Source organism: Hyperolius riggenbachi, chromosome 3, assembly GCF_040937935.1.
Source record: "Hyperolius riggenbachi isolate aHypRig1 chromosome 3, aHypRig1.pri, whole genome shotgun sequence".
Classification (NCBI taxonomy): Eukaryota; Metazoa; Chordata; class Amphibia; order Anura; family Hyperoliidae; genus Hyperolius; species Hyperolius riggenbachi.
Window position 1 is genome coordinate 127062242 of NC_090648.1, and position 12712 is coordinate 127074953.

Below are 12712 nucleotides of genomic sequence, written 5' to 3' on the forward strand. Positions count from 1 at the left end.
ACAGATAATATACAATAAGATGTTACAATAGAAATAGTTACAAGAATATATACGAAAATAATAAAGACTGACTAACTGGAGTACATATATATTGTGCGTCTACACAATATATCAATGTAGCAATGTAGTATTAAGGTCTCCAAGCAATGAATGCTCTGATCTTAAATACATGAATTCCCGATCAGCAACCACTCCCACCTGGTGATGTCACCTAGTGACATCACCTGCTGACATCCCTAAACCCTCCTCCTAAGCCTATAAGGCTTATCTGAACTCGCACACGACCTCAAGGTCGCACCGCGCACGCGCGAGTCAGAAGACAGCCGGAGGGAAGCCAGGGACGCCGCCAGAGGATTGCAGCGCAGAAGCCCTGCCGCTCGCCCGGACCACGCCGGAGATGCCGCGGGACCTGCCGCTGGAAGGTAAGCTTATTACACTATGACAGCCAATCACTATGAGTGGCTGGCGGGGAGGCAGAGGGAGAAAAAAAATATGTACTACGTTTATTAAAAAAAAATAAAACATACAACAAATATTTGTAAAAAAACAACAACAAAAAAACAACAACAATGGGAGGGGGTGATCAGACCCAACCAACAGAAAGCTCTGCTGGTGGGGAGAAAAGGGGGGGGGGGGGGGAATCACTAGTATGCTGTGTTGTGCTGCCCTGCAGCTTGGCCTCAAAGCTGCAGTGGCCTATTTTGAAAAAAAAATAGCCTGGTCTTTCGGGGGTTTAGTACTGTGGTCCTCAAGTGGTTAAAGTGGTCTGAAACTCAGTATTTCTTCTTTGCTCTAAAAGATTCCTTATAGATTTAAAGGTGCCCATTAACGGCACAATTGTTTAACCAAATGTGATCTTTCGTTGCGATTTTTACAATCGAATTGCATAGAAAATTCACCATTTATGAATAGAGATGTTGCGAACGGTTCCCGAACCGTTCGCCGGCGAACATCTCAAAATCTGTGGGCCTTCTACTACTTCCGGGTCGCAATGACCCGGAGTAGTACGCCTGCCCTGCCTGGCGGAGCGCGTCCCAGATCGCGCTCCTGTTGTCGGGCACTTTCTGCGCATGTGCGTGACGTCATGAGTGACGTCTGGCTCATGAGCAGAGGGCCCGGCAACAGGAGCGCGATCTAGGACGCGCTCCGCCGGGCAGGGCAGGCGTACTACTCCGGGTCATTGCGACCCGGAAGTAGTAGAAGGCCCAAAAAGATACGCCCGGCGAACGGTTCGGGCCATCTCTATTTATGAAGGCAATTGATAAGGAACGATTCTTTAGTCGATTGCTAAATAGGATAAAATCAATCCAAATGTTGGATTTTAAGATCGAATTTGAAGAAGGAATCGTTCAGTAAATGTGAACAATCCATAATTACCTTCCAAATAGTTACAATCATTCAAATCGCATCGAAAGATCGCATTTAGTGAAAAATTGTATCGTTAATGGGCACCTTTAAACTACTAGCACACAAAAGAATTGTAGCAGAACAGCATTCAAACCGATAAACACAGCTCTTTGTTCTGCACTGGAAAACCCCTCCAGCTTATGATCCGCATTCAGAGATAACATTATCTTTTGTTTACATTCCTCTGTCTTTACATTATTTGCTGTGATGAGAGAGAAGGAGCTGTCTGTGCTACTAGCATAAACATCATTGAGAAGAGCTCTCTAGAAGATGTTAATATTTAATAAAAGCAACTATGATTAAAATGCAATAGCAGCTTTAAGAGCAGATAAACTGTACTTTGAGAACTTGTAATTTGTAAACAGGCAATATACCTTGTGCACAAAAGCAAATATTGCATGTGTGACGAATCAACGTTTATTCGTCCTAAAAAAGTAGTTAGAGCCTTATAAAATATTCCCTGTTGCCACTATTAAAAAAATGACAGCAGATAGGGAAAGGCTTGGTTTATAAAAAGACCAGGGAAGCCTGGGGTTAACAGTTCCTCTCCCTGGTTAAATGTAGCAAATGCTCTTATTACCTAGTTTTTTCGCACCTCCGTGTGACAAAGGGTCCGGGGCATTCAGGGACCCCCAACCAGGCAGAAAGAGGGAAATCTCACACCTCCACTGCCTAACCCCGACTTGGTGGCTCCTCAGCTCCGTACATGAGAAGAGCAGCCACAGGAGGTCCTGCTAACATCCTGCAGAAGCCACTTAGAGACTACAGCTGGCTTTCTCAATGACCAGTTAGGAAACCTATCTGTGACCTCACAAATATGAAATCCATCTTTTATCATAAAGATGACTTCCCAAATAGGCAACGGCCTTAAGAACCCGCTTATTCTGAAATTCGGAACCAACCACACGATTGGATGTTTCTGAATTCAAGGTAAGCCCTGCCAAAGCAGAGATATACATTTTGGGGTCACCGTTCACTCTAAACCCCCCAAGTTCGGTATCAACGTTCTTGATAAATTCTGACAAACCTAAAAATGTGATTAGATTTAACATAACTTGTACGGTTTGCAGATGAGCACACTTATCATGATTCAGGTAAATTCTTGCCTCTATGAGAGGGGCAGAGACCTCCTGTTCCAAAGAGGTGTGTGATCCACGCCCCCTAACCCCTCCTTGCTGGAGTGGGGGCTATAACCAGACAGAGCCCAGAAAGCTCTGCGTCCTTTACCTTCAATCTGATGCCTAGTAACAACCTGGCAGCCCGCAAGGACACGGGCCAAAACCTCCATCTTGGAACTTTCTGTTGGCCGCATGGCAACCGCCATTTTGGACATTACGCCAAAGACTTGCGATTGCCGCATGGACTACCAATAACGGTATTTGAACTGTGTATATTCAGACATTCTGTTCCTTTTCCTCTTTTCTCTCTGTCAATCAATCTGTTCTAAAATAAGCTGTGTGTATGTAGTTTAGAAATAAACTAACGATTTTTATCGTTCAGTCTTGTGCCTGTTCTGGTCATCTGATTGCTGCTATAACGAATCTGCCCTCTGAAGAGTCAGTCATACTACTGCATTGTTTTATGGTTTGCTTATAAATTGTTGATTTGCTAGCTAGGTTGTAAATAACCGTTTCTTCCTTCTAGGATTAGCTAGTACCAGATTTCCTGTGCGAAATCGATAACTTTCGTTTCTCGATTGTAAACACAATTCGAGATTGCATCATATAGGGACCCAGTAACCTTTCTTTAACGTCACATTGCTCACAGTCTTTAAGCCGTCGGAAGTGACTATTCCCCAAACGGTGACTGGAGCGTGTTGAACGTGATTGGGCTGGCTACCTTATTATGATAGCGTTGGGGTCTCTTCGCCCCAGTTGGAGACTGTCTGCTCCATTCATCCAATCAGACAGTGGTGGCAGTTTACCCGATTTCCAGCGCGAAATCGATATTTTTAGTTTACCGATTGTATATACAATCAGAATTGTACATGTATGGGCACCTCCAACCAATCTTAACCGTTTACTACGCACACAGTGAATCTGCCTCCAGCAGTCTCTAGTGCATGAGACCTGCATGGCAACAGTGGCCTAGTAATACGGGATTGGTGGATGTTTGTCCCATTACATATTGTCGGCAGCTGCGCGACCAATCTTTGTCAGTCTGTTCACCGTACTTCCTGCGTATGCTAACGGGAGCAGATTAGCCGGGATTGGCACACTCTGTCGCCTCGCCCTTTTCTTTCTTTCTTCCCTCTGACGATCCAGCAACCGGTCTCGTTGTCCGTCTGCGCCCGTACTTCCTGCGTACGCTAACGGGAGCAGATCTCGACGGGATCGCGGGGCTGGATTGTCACATTGGTTGGCAGCGGTGGTGATAGCACACCCCAAAACCAGGCATAGCCAGCTTTTGGGAAATCAGAGCGCAAAGATCTGACAAACTCAGTCTTTGCAACCAGAATAATAAGACAGTGGTCACTAAGTATCCTGTCTTGCAGAACCGAAGTTCTGGGCACAAAACGGTACACATTGATAGCGAATAGATTGGTCTACATTTACTAACTTTTTCTTTGCTATATCCTACTCTTTCTTGTACTCTTCTCTTCTGAATGTCTGATTCAGTTCAGGTTCACCAGAATTGGTTTGTTCCTGACTTACAAGCCCTCTGCAAATCGCACAGCATTGCTGCTTGCAGCACAAACAAGGCTGAGCTGGTGGCATTACTCCAGAGATGGAATCCTTGTCGCCACCTTGCTTACTGCCTCTATTCCCTGCAGTCCTGATACCCCCGGAGTGGTTGGCAAACCTGACCGGCGAGGATCTGCGCATATACCAGGAGTTCCGAGCAAGGAAGCTCCAGCGTGAAGCAGAGCACCAAGAGTGGCTGCGCCAGTTTGATCTCCAGGCCAAGGAGCGACGACTCCAGCGGGAATTGGAGTTGGCAAACCTGACCGGCGAGGAACTGCGCAGATACCAGGAGCACTAAGAGTGTCTGCGCCAGTGGGATCTCCAGATCAAAGAGCTACGGCTCCAGCGTGAATTGGAGTTGGCCCAGCTAACCCAATCAAATCAGCACTCTTCACTATGTGTTTCGGTGGAGAGATGCGAACCTCTACCCGTGACCCCCACAGCAAAACTTCCTGCCATGGAAGAGGGCACGGAACGAGACTTTCCTGTGCGCACCTCTGAGAGGGCGTACAATCAGGTTCCTGTACCTGACAGCCAGATAACCCTGGTGCCGGACAGTCCCAGAACACTGTCCCAGGACTTGGAAGGAGGTAAGCCTACTGCATTCGCACCTCCTGGCCCAGTGAGCTTTGTGCCACTGAGACCTGCAGCTGCTGCTATTGCTGCATCCCAGTCTGACACACCTGCCATTCGCACGTGTAATCTTTGTGGCGCAACCGGCCACATAAAGTTCTTCTGTCCCAAGAGGGAGAGAACAACTGTCCCTAGCCCGAAGATGGCTAGCAACCCTGATCCGTCCCCTGCATCACCCTCTGCACAGCCTGTCAGCGTGTCAGAGATGCTCTATGGTTCCGGAAATCATCACAGTGCTCCAGTGGACGACCAGATCATCTTTTGCTCCAGTGCTTCAGAAGCAGATGTTTCCTTGGTCTGTTCCGACCTTGCCACAGAGGAAGATCTTCTCCCACAAAAGCTCCTCACCCTGACTGGAGTCAGGCCCAACCGACACAACCCTGTTATTCCAGACCTCAAGAAGGCCGGATGGGGGGTGGGTTTTCCAGAGCGGGCTGTTGCTGAGTTCCCCTCTCCTCCTGTGCTTGGCACTGATCTAGGCACGCTTGTGTGCCCTTCGGAATTTTCTGCTGATATGCAGGAGTTCCCAGCAGGACTCCCTGACAACCAGGTACTGTACAAGCCCTTGGTAAAACAGGGAGATGTCAATCCCTTACCTGCTATTGCTACTGTACCTAACGCCACTGGGCGGGAGGTACCCTCAGATTTATATGTACCAGCAACTGACTGTCTTTTATCTCTTTCTGCACCTGTTATTACTAATGAAATTGCATGTGTCAGTGATAATTGTGATAGAAACGCTGTACATTCTTTGGCCATTACAGGCTCTATGGCCAGCCGCATGAACTCAGAGCTGACAGCAGGGATTCCCTCTGACAATTCTGACTTTCAGGCGGGTGACACTCATGCTAAAAATGACATATCATGTTATGCAAATGCTTTTGATAATGTTGTGCATGCTTAGGGTTGCCAGGTCGGCTGATGGAGAAAACCGGACAGGGGGTGGAGTTAGGGGCGGAGTCAGAAGCGCACTTTTATGTAGAGTGGGGCTAAGCAATGGGCTTTTTAAAAAATGTTTTTTACAGTATTTATATCGCACTGACATCTTCTGCAGCACATTACAGAGTACATAGCCATGTCACTAACTGTCCTCACCAGTACATGCACATAAGAGACCACTTTTCACCAGTAAATGCACATAATAAGAGACCGCTTTTCACCAGTAAATGCACATAATAAGAGACAGAGCAGAAAACTATTACAAAACTGGAAAACTATGCAAATAATGCAATGCATTTATGGCGTTTTTGCACAGTGAAGTGGTCGATTTCTTGCGGGAAGTTTTAAAATTTATTTATTTTTTCCCACCAAAATTTTTTATTGAGAACAATAAAGTGGACATACATAGGCATAAAGTTAAAATATAAATCTGCGCATACATGTATGTACACATTTTGAGCAAATATAACAAGTATAACAGTATAAATTGCGTTGTACAATAGTATGAATTCAAGTGTAAAGTATAGTAAGCAGCGGGCTCAGGCGAGATTGAATGAGATTGAAAGTCACGCCTGGACTATACGGAGGGGAGATAGAGCGGAGCCAATGCACACAAAGAGCGGAAATACAACCAGAGAATTATGGGTCACTCACTCACCATATCTCCAGACTCCTGACCTTACCTTGCTTCCTTCGCAGATGCAGAATCGCATTGCAAATGAGGTGAGTGACGCACGTCATGCGTGCGTTGGCAACGCAGCGTTGGCGTCGCCGTAGCAACGTCGGGAAGCGCGGGCTCGGGGGCGGTACTTAAGCTGGCGTAACTTATGCCGCGTAAGCTGGCTGGCTGTGCCTTTGACTGACAGCCAGGCAGCGAATCAGCGGTCGCGCAGCGCTGGCGGACGGGTGGCGGCAAGTGGCAAAAGGCATAAAACCGGACATCTTAATTGTCCGGTTTAACATGCCTTTTTGGACAGGACACAGTGGCCAAAAACCGGACTGTCCGGTCTAAAACCGGACACCTGGCAACCCTATGCATGCTTGTGAGAGTACGCTGGGTGACGCCTTCAGTGTCACCGGCAGTCTGGACTCAGGACTATCTGGAGAAGTCTCGACTTCCCCTGATATCTCTGACCTCCAGACCAATGTCAATATTGACGTGATTTTGATGTACCCAAAAGGTGATGTTTATTGTGGTGTACCTGTGCAGACAGACACCCCCAGTACTGTTGGTAACCTGAGCTCAGAGCCTGCAGGCATTCCTGTCAGCTCTGACCCCAGAGAGTTTGGTTTTCAGCAGCTGACCTCAGATCGCACTAGGCAGCTGGCTGAGATTTGTAGTCCCACATCCGTGAGGATACTACAGAGCGATTCCAACCTGGGTGTACTTAGTGGCCAGCCCACTAAGCCGCCCGCAGTGGAAGCTCCACCACAGGTGTACAGGGAGAATGGTAACTACTCCAGTGAATCCATTCCCCATGTAACTGACACCCCAGGTGAAAGCACGGTCCATGTGGATCTGTTAGAAGCCCAGTCAGACAGAACGCAGTTAGTTCTAGGAGAGTACGGCCACTTAGAACAGGAAGACACAGGTCCCCTGTCAGGCTTGATAGCTCCCACACGAGAATTGGCGGATGATGTGAAAGTCACCCCCCACCTCTCGTACTCCCAGAGGGCCTCGCTGAAGCGCACTGCGGCCCCACAGCGAAATCTTCGCATAAACCCTGGGCAGGAGACAGCAGTTCACAGAAGGGACCCGGGGACTCACAAGCCCTTACGGCAGATCCCCTACCGCGCCTCTCCGGAGGTGCAAGCAAAAGTAAAGATGAAGTATGAGGAGATGTTACAGATGGCTGTCCTCCGCAAATCCTCTAGCTCACAGACCACCAGGTTCTGTGAGGCCTATAGGATGCCGGACGACATCCCAGTAACTGTTGCGTATCCCGTGACTCCCCTCGGTGATCTGTTGGATTGGCTGGCATCCGCCAACTACCTAACGATCATGGATTGGAGCAACGGATACGGCAGATTCCAACCATGCCGGTGGCGCGCCTGGAATCCACATTCACCCTGCCCTTGGACTTAAACGCCTCGATGCGGATGTCTTTTGGTATGATGAATGCCCAAGCCACCTTTCCCCAGGCGTGGAACGACCAGTGGAAGAGCAAGCATGGTTGTACAGTCACGTACCCGGATGACATCCCTGTGTTCCCCCCGACTTGGGAGCAACACTGCGATCACTCGTCCCTGGTACTAGGACAGCTGTCAGCTGACAATCTGACCGTTGAACCAGACGCAGATCAGATTGTGATGACAGAGGTACAAGCCTCTCTGGGAACAGCGGGATACTACAGGACGTTTGCTACGCCCTGTAGCCTCCTGACTAACCCACTGACCAATGCAATGGGTAAAAGGCAACCCCCCAAGGTCAGGCGCAACCCAGCCTTTCCGGATGTGGCGTACCAGACCCAGCAGACAGTGGATTGCTTTACTCAGAGTCTTGTTAACTCCTCCCCAGCAAATCTCTTAAAAGGGGGAGGTATGACGAATCAACGTTTATTCGTCCTAAAAAAGTAGTTAGAGCCTTATAAAATATTCCCTATTGCCACTATTAAAAAAATGACAGCAGATAGGGAAAGGCTTGGTTTATAAAAAGACCAGGGAAGCCTGGGGTTAACAGTTCCTCTCCCTGGTTAAATGTAGCAAATGCTCTTATTACCTAGTTTTTTCGCACCTCCGTGTGACAAAGGGTCCTGGGCATTCAGGGACCCCCAACCAGGCAGAAAGAGGGAAATCTCACACCTCCACTGCCTAACCCCGACTTGGTGGCTCCTCAGCTCCGTACATGAGAAGAGCAGCCACAGGAGGTCCTGCTAACATCCTGCAGAAGCCACTTAGAGACTACAGCTGGCTTTCTCTATGACCAGTTAGGAAACCTATCTGTGACCTCACAAATATGAAATCCATCTTTTATCATAAAGATGACTTCCCAAATAGGCAACGGCCTTAAGAACCCGCTTATTCTGAAATTCGGAACCAACCACACGATTGGATGTTTCTGAATTCAAGGTAAGCCCTGCCAAAGCAGAGATATACATTTTGGGGTCACCGTTCACTCTAAACCCCCCAAGTTCGGTATCAACGTTCTTGATAAATTCTGACAAACCTAAAAATGTGATTAGATTTAACATAACTTGTACGGTTTGCAGATGAGCACACTTATCATGATTCAGGTAAATTCTTGCCTCTATGAGAGGGGCAGAGACCTGTTCCAAAGAGGTGTGTGATCCACGCCCCCTAACCCCTCCTTGCTGGAGTGGGGGCTATAACCAGACAGAGCCCAGAAAGCTCTGCGTCCTTTACCTTCAATCTGATGCCTAGTAACAACCTGGCAGCCCGCAAGGACACGGGCCAAAACCTCCATCTTGGAACTTTCTGTTGGCCGCATGGCAACCGCCATTTTGGACATTACGCCAAAGACTTGCGATTGCCGCATGGACTACCAATAACGGTATTTGAACTGTGTATATTCAGACATTCTGTTCCTTTTCCTCTTTTCTCTCTGTCAATCAATCTGTTCTAAAATAAGCTGTGTGTATGTAGTTTAGAAATAAACTAACGATTTTTATCGTTCAGTCTTGTGCCTGTTCTGGTCATCTGATTGCTGCTATAACGAATCTGCCCTCTGAAGAGTCAGTCATACTATCGCATTGTTTTATGGTTTGCTTATAAATTGTTGATTTGCTAGCTAGGTTGTAAATAACCGTTTCTTCCTTCTAGGATTAGCTAGTACCAGATTTCCTGTGCGAAATCGATAACTTTCGTTTCTCGATTGTAAACACAATTCGAGATTGCATCATATAGGGACCCAGTAACCTTTCTTTAACGTCACATTGCTCACAGTCTTTAACCTCCTTGCCGGTCTAAAAAATCCGGCAAGGAGGCAGCGCCGCACTTCTTTTTTTTTTTTTTTTTTAAATCATGTAGCGAGTCAAGGGCTCGCTACATGATAGCCGTTCAGCGGCGGCATCCCCCTACCTACTCCGATCGCCGAGTATGCAAGAAATCCCGTTGAGAACGGGATTTCTTGCAGGGCTTCCCCGGTCGCCATGGCGACCGGGCGGGATGACGTCACCGACGTCATAGACGTCGTGACGTCAGAGGGAACCCCGATCCGCCCCTTAGCGCTGCCTGGCACTGATTGGCCAGGCTGCGCAGGGGTCTGGGGCGGGGGGGGCGGCTCGGGGCGGCGGGTAGCGGCGAATCGGCGGCGAGCGGCGGCGATCGCAAGTTACAAGCAGCTAGCAAAGTGCTAGCTGCTTGTAACAAAAAAAAATTATGCAAATCGGCCCAGCGGGGCCTGAGAAATCCTCCTGCGCAGGTTACCCCGAACTGTGTTCGGGATAACCGGCAAGGAGGTTAAGCCGTCGGAAGTGACTATTCCCCAAACGGTGACTGGAGCGTGTTGAACGTGATTGGGCTGGCTACCTTATTATGATAGCGTTGGGGTCTCTTCGCCCCAGTTGGAGACTGTCTGCTCCATTCATCCAATCAGACAGTGGTGGCAGTTTACCCGATTTCCAGCGCGAAATCGATATTTTTAGTTTACCGATTGTATATACAATCAGAATTGTACATGTATGGGCACCTCCAACCAATCTTAACCGTTTACTACGCACACAGTGAATTTGCCTCCAGCAGTCTCTAGTGCATGAGACCTGCATGGCAACAGTGGCCTAGTAATACGGGATTGGTGGATGTTTGTCCCATTACATATTGTCGGCAGCTGCGCGACCAATCTTTGTCAGTCTGTTCACCGTACTTCCTGCGTATGCTAACGGGAGCAGATTAGACGGGATTGGCACGCTCTGTCGCCTCGCCCTTTTCTTTCTTTCTTCCCTCTGACGATCCAGCAACCGGTCTCGTTGTCCGTCTGCGCCCGTACTTCCTGCGTACGCTAACGGGAGCAGATCTCGACGGGATCGCGGGGCTGGATTGTCACAGCATGTACTGTAAAAAAGAGAGAAATCGAGAGCCCAATATGGTGTAGTATGTCAGAGATACGAAGAGAAATGAATAGGTGAGATGGTTATACTCACAAACATGGGTTACCGCTCAGGCAACCACTGTATAGGCAGGTGAGGAGATTAGACCTGTCCTCACTCAGGATTAAGAAGTTGCTCTCTGTAGATCAGAAAAAATGGGGTAGGGTCACCCCTCCACCTGGGGTGGACTCAAGTATACTGGTAGGTGATCAGAGGCTCCAGCAGAATAAAATTAATATAAAATTGTTAAGAATTGCCGGGAGGGAAAGTGATGGACTTCCCCTCAATAATTAGACACCAAGGTCTGTCATCGAATCAAACGAATACATTTATTTAATAGTACCCCAGTACTATTGAATAAATGTATTCGTTTGATTCGATGACAGACCTTGGTGTCTAATTATTGAGGGGAAGTCTACCACTTTCCCTCCCGGCAATTCTTAACAATTTTATATTAATTTTATTCTGCTGGCGCCTCTGATCACCTACCAGTATACAAAAGCAAATATGGTAACTGTATGGGTAATAAAAAGTAGGAGAACACATTTTTATTGAATGTTATGTCGGAGTTTTAATTCCACTTTAACCTATTTTGGTTCCTGGACGTAGAATCTACGTCCAGGAACCATGCGCGCTCCCGAGGCCGATCGCGCGCGTGCACGCGCACTATCGGCCGCGGATTCGGTAGCCACGGAATCAATGTATCGGGCTACGGTGCCCGATCACTGATTCCTCTCCCCCACTGAAAAAGCGACAGCTTCTCTCGGAAGCTGCGCTTTTTCTGGCTGTCACCTCCCCCATGCGTCGCTCTAAGCGTGTGTTACGCTTAGAGTGACGTCATGTAAACAAACTCATGGCCGCCATCTTGTGGTCAAAAAGGAATACTACAACTGAAAGTAAAAAAAAATTAAAATTAACACACATTTACATTATAAATCTATTGTTTACCTCCCACCCTCCCAAAACTACCCAAATAAAATGTTTACTATAAAAAAAAAAAAAACCCATTACAATAAAAAAAAAAAAACTGTAAATATTTACCTGAGGGTCTAAACTTTTTAAATATCAATGTAAAGATGAAATATTTCTATATTTTTTTTATTTTAAACTTGTAAATAGTGATAGATGCAAAATGGAAAAAATGCACCTTTATTTCCAAATAAAATATTGTCGCCATACATTGTGATAGGGACATAATTTTAACGGTGTAATAACCGGGACATATGGGCAAATACAATACGTGAGTTTTAATTATGGAGGCATGTATTATTTTAAAACTATAATGGCTGAAAACTGAGAAATAATGAATTTTTCCGTTTTTTTCTTATTCTTCCTGTTAAAATGCATTTACAGTAAAGTGGCCCTTAGCAAAATGTACCACCCAAAGAAAGCCTAATTGGTGGCGGAAAAAACAAGATATAGATCAGTTCATTTGTGATAAGTAGTGATAAAGTTATAGGCTAATGAATGGGAGGTGAACATTTCTCACGTGAAAACGACGGAACGCGAATGGGTTAATGAGAGTTTTCTGGAGGACAGACACACCAACACGCAGTTTTTTAACACGCTGCTGGGTGCACGCTTTGAATCAGGCGATGTTGTGGTGGCCTTATTTTAGGACTCACCCGCATGTAACGCTGGCAAGTTTAGGTACTGGATCAGGCCCTTAGTGTATAATTGTTTAAGTTAGTATTATTAACACTATTAAGGTTATTTTAATGGCAATATTTCTGATTAATTCTAATTATTATATATTTTTCCCCTGTTGCGTCAGGCTGGCAAGAGCTGGCAGCACAAGCGTGAGAAGCATCATCCACCAGAATAGACACATTGAAAAGACAAAAGTATAAGTAGAGGAGGGTAGAAGTTTCGGGGAGGCTGGGAGCATGATCACAATAGATTGGTAGCAGTGGCATAAATAAGGAGCTTGGGGCCCCGGTGCAAGTTTTACACGCGGCCCCAAGCACTCTATTGATGTGGAGCCCCAAAATCTATCAAGGACAG